Here is a 5,206-nt window from a genome sequence, read left to right as displayed (position 1 = left end):
GATCTGGAAATTTAGTTTTTCGTAATTCGTATCCATAAAAAGACCCCAAAATTTTTTGTTTGTATTTGTCTTCTATTTGATAAGTTTCTGGATTAGTTTGGTCAACCTTAACCACGCGAAATATTTCTGTGGACCAATTGGGAGTATAACCTTTGTAAAATTCTCCTTTATATTTACTGATACGAACGTAATCGCCAACTTGAAAATGAAATTTCGGTCTTAACTTCTGTTGTTGTGTTTTAATAATGTTTGATCTAACTACCCACTCGTTAGATTTTGTGACATCAACAGGCTTAAATTTTGTTATTCTATGTACAGCATTATTGTAGCATTGTACTACAGAATCCAAATTATTCCCAATCCATTGATATCGTCCATGTAGACTAAAAAGTTTGTAAAGATGAGACTTAATTGTTCTGATTACACGTTCTACTATACATGCCTTTTTTACAGAATACGTAGAGTAATGATTTATTTTATACTTTTCTATTAACTGTTTAAAGACATCATTGTAAAATTCTGTTCCTAAATCTGTTTGCAAATTTCTTGGTCTTCTTGTTGACTTCAAAAATATGTTTCGCATCGCATTCGTAACGCAGTTTTTCGATTTTGATTTTAGCGGACTAGTCCATACAAATTTTGATAAAACATCAATTACAACTAGAATGTATTTATGACCTTTATTGAATTGTGAATATTTTTGCAAATCGACAAGGTCGGCTTGCCATAAGTCATCTATTCCTTTTATAATTGTACAACGACGAGTAAAATTCCTTCTCGCTGCTTTATGAAGTTCTATAACTATATCTTGTTTACTCATTTTTACTTAAAATTCCTTGGATCATTCGATCGATTTCATTTTTAGTGTAATATAGTTTACTCAAACTGTCGGATGTCACTTTTTCTAAATTTTTCAAGTACTTTGTAACGTCACTGTGAATTTTTTTCATTTCATTTCTTAATTCTTGAAGAGATTTTTCCATATATGCTTTATTTACAGCTTCATCATCTTGTTCAGGAGCTTGTAAACCTTTTAATCTAGATGATTTCAAATCGAAGTCACCTGTCTCTGTTTTTATTAACGTATCAGCATAAGTATCAATGAATTCAGTTAGTCGTAAACGCTTGTGTATATCGCTCATTTGGAGCGAAAGTGACACATTTACAAAAATATGCTAAAATGACTTATCAATGCCAAAATACTATGCTTAATCATCTGCGTTGGCGGTGAAAACGCCACATTTGTAGATTCAAAAACCGTCCGATAGAGGGCGAAAAGTCGTTGTAGCATTATTCCGTTTTGACGCATTCGTGCGGAGCAACGGCGACCAAAAAGTCAGTTGTGCGGGGCGCCCCCCGAAGAGTGGACGTGCCAAGGAGCTACACAGACGCAAAGGTAAATGTGACATTTTTTTTTTCAAAAATTCGGAGCGATAATGACTCATTTGTATTTTATGTCGTTAGTGTTTTGTTTCACTTGAAAAAGATATCACTTTTGAGGATACTATGACGTTTAATACAATTGCGTCACTGTTGCACCGAACACTTTCGTGGATTTTGTATTGTTATGGACTTAAGTGATAAATAAGTCTATAGTATCCCGAAAAGTTAAACATGTTTTATAATAATGACCAATTGATCAGTAGTAGCAAATCTATCATAAAGCAGTTTTTTATTTATTTTAAGCTCTAAAAATGGGAAGCCGTGCTCGAATGTTGGTGAAGCTTTGCGAGCAGCATGAATGTTCCGCATCTAATAGCATTGGAGGGCAATTGCCGCTTGATTCAAAAACATCTCCAATTGATATAAGTACAAATGGTAAATATAATACGTTATACTACATCCTTTTTTTAAACTTAAATTTATCTTATCTTCTATGTATATGAATAGTGAAGGCTTGGGCGTATGTCTAATGTTATTATTATAAAAAAAATCTTAATTCTTACTTTACTTAACTATGTTTTAGAATTACCTAATGAAGAAAAACAGGATACCAACTTTACCCAAAACAGTGATATGAATTGGTGTAATGAACGTAAGTCAGTTGTTTAATTATAGTTCTCATTGATCTGCAGGGTTTGTTTTACGTGATTCAGATTTATTTACTCAGTCAACTATTTTTTTAGCTATGACTTCAACTGGAAACGTTTCTTCTCAAAATAACGGTAATTTATCACCCAGTCTTCTTGAAAGCCACAAAAACCTCAGTGAAGGCCAAGACTATTCACCAAATGATAGTGGCGATGAATATGTGCCACAAAAATCTGCAAAACGCCGCCACCGTGTTGTTTCGAGGTCTTCGAGCTCATCATCATCTAGCTCATCCAGTTCTTCCTCTAGTTCATCCAGTACTTCTACTAGCGCATCGTCAATATCGACTACTGACGAGTCTCCTGTGAATTCTAATTGTATGCTTACAAGAGAAGTTTTAGCGCCACCTTTAGAAACAGTTGTTGCTAAAAAAGGTAAAAAAAGAGTTCGTAATGAATCGGCTTGGATAAAAAATGTGCGAAAGCAACAAAGAAATTCAGGAAAGCAATATGTATCTAGAAATGGAAAAACTGTTGCCGAAAAATCAATTAAACCACCTTGTTCAGAAAAATGTAGGCAAAAATGTCGTGATAAAATAACTGAAGAACAAAGAGAGGAAATATTTAAAAACTATTGGGGTTTGGGAACATTGCAGAGACAACGTGATTTTATAAACTCGTGCTTAACAACACTGAAAGTTCCTTACCGTCGAGTGAAAGAAGGAAATGCTAAAACAAGAAACCAAAACTGTGTTTTTCATTTTACGGTGAATGGAGAAAGCAAACGGACATGCAAAATTTTTTTTATTAATACATTGGGCATATCAGAAAGAGTATTGCGAACAGTAATGCAAGGAAGACAAAATTGTACGACAGGTATGATTCCGGAAGAAAAGAGAGGCAAACATTCTCATCATAATCAAGTTGGTGAGGAAATCGTACAGTCAGTTCGCGATCACATTAATTCAGTGCCCCGAATAGAGAGCCACTACACTCGGGCTAACACAAGTCGTGAATTCATTGACGGTGGCCTAACTATTAAGGAATTGTATCGCAATTACGTATCGAATAGAGATGCAATGCCAGTAGCATCTTATGACATGTATAACAGAATTTTTAACACTGAATTTAACTTATCCTTCTTTGTCCCTAAGAAGGACCAATGTGATCTCTGCGAGTCGTACAAAAATGCTATTGGATCAGACAAACTTAAATTAGAAGAACCTTATGAAGAACATCTTAGACAAAAAGAATTGAGCAGAAAAGAGAAAACCGATGATATAGCATTAACTAAAACCGATGCTGAAACAGTCGTTGCAATATACGATTTACAAGCAGTCATGCCGGTTCCAACTGGGAATAGCTCGGCGTTTTTTTTTCAGGTTTCTCCTTGGCATGTACTACTATGCAGTTGAAACTCTACCAATTACGTCAATCACGCACAAATTTTTGATTCGCGGCCACACCCAGAATGAGGGTGACAACGCTCACTCACTGATTGAAAAGGCAATTAAAAGAGCAAAGAGATCTGGTCCTATTTACAGTCCTCACCAGTACGTGCAACTGGTAAGGAATGCCAAGAAAACTGGTAAACCTTTTGTGGTTCACGAGCTAAACTATGACGATTTTTATGATCTAAAAAAGCTGTTTGAGGATATTGGGTTAAATATTAACAAAGATCTAAAAGGCAATCCGATAAAATTAACAGAAATAAAAGCTATTCGATTTGTAAAAAGCATTGACACTTACACTATAAAGTACTCTTACGCAGATGAATGGCAACAAGTAAGCACAAAACCCACAAAAAATTTAAGGAAAACACGCTCTGACTTTAATTTAAGTATTACAGATATTTGCCTAGAGCCAGCTTATAATTCAAAGATAGCAATTTCAGATCAAAAAAAGCAGGATTTGCGTATTTTGCTAGAAAAAAATATTGTTCCTAGATGTTATTCTGGATTTTACGAAAGCTTGTTTTAATTGTTTACTAGTAGCTATACTAATTGTTTTTCTTTTTAAAAGATTTTTTTATTAACTTACGTGATTATTTTGTAACTGTGAGACATTTACGTACTTATTATAACGATAAAAGACTAAAACTGTTAAAACTTTTCTTTATTAATTGAGTGTAAGCAATAAGACAATAATATAACATTAAGATAATTGTAGTAAATGACTGTGATTTAAACATGCCATATTAGTAACTGATAAGACTGTACTTAGTCTACAAAATGTTGAATACTTAGTTCTTAAATGTAATTTAAGTATAATGTGAGGGATCCATTGTTATTATTGTGTGTTGGTTATGGTCGTACATAAATTAATACTCCGTTATGCTGGTGCATATAATATTATGTCAAAGATCTCTTAAAATTTTGTATAAGTATAATAAAAACAGAATATTATTGAAAAATAAAGTTCTTTTATTTGAAGAATCAAACGACTTAATTTCTTTAACTGTCTTCACCGAGGGAAACAACGACGCATTTGTAAGTACTATAACGAAAAAAATTTTTTTTTACCGTTTTTGGAGTAGTAAATAATAAAAAAAATGTGATTATTTATGAACCAAGAGTTCTAGCTATAATAAAACAATTTTAAAATAATAATTAGCCCTAAGAATGCTTCAGAATCTTCTTTTGAACCTAGAAATAATCTTTATTCTGATCTGGTGTAAAGTTAACTTATTTGCATTTGTGTCACTGTCGCTCCAAATGAGCGATATGATGTCCAAATTTATCAATATTCATTACTGGCTTGCTGTCTTCTGTAGTGTTGCATAGATACTGCCTAGTTTTCCGTATGCATTCTTTTTATATTCTATGTCTACAATACCAGCTTCATAGAGTTCCTTTATTATTGCATAGATTTCATTTTCCAACCCATTGTTACCAGCTTCTGCTGATGCAAATAGTAATTTTAAGCGTTCTACTAGCTCATTGGGGTCATCCCAATAAATAACATCAGTATCAGTCTTAACTTCCTTCAAAAGTTCCATGCCTTCTACTCGGGGAATACTTTCTATGCTGGATGATGTTTTCCTCGAGAATTTGAATAATGGTTTGATTATATTCATGTACTTAAATCCTTTGTTACTATTTATAGGTTTTGATGGATTCCAATTACGTCTGTGTGCATTAGTATCGTTGAGTATTAATTTATAGTAATGTAAATCG

The 5,206-nt window shown here is 33.3% G+C and overlaps 1 long non-coding RNA gene across 1 annotated transcript; it reads left to right on the top strand.

Moving 5' to 3' along the window:
- The first annotated feature begins 1,232 nt into the window (after positions 1–1,232).
- Positions 1,233–4,754, top strand: LOC135086321 (uncharacterized). Its single transcript, XR_010260397.1, has 4 exons — positions 1,233–1,396; positions 1,687–1,818; positions 1,967–2,035; positions 2,127–4,754. It is a non-coding gene; the product is annotated as an uncharacterized LOC135086321 (long non-coding RNA).
- The last annotated feature ends 452 nt before the right edge of the window (positions 4,755–5,206 follow it).

This window comes from Ostrinia nubilalis, chromosome W, assembly GCF_963855985.1.
Source record: "Ostrinia nubilalis chromosome W, ilOstNubi1.1, whole genome shotgun sequence".
Classification (NCBI taxonomy): domain Eukaryota; kingdom Metazoa; phylum Arthropoda; class Insecta; order Lepidoptera; family Crambidae; genus Ostrinia; species Ostrinia nubilalis.
The sequence above is the reverse complement of the archived record's forward strand: the minus strand, read 5'-3'. Positions and strand labels throughout refer to the sequence as shown.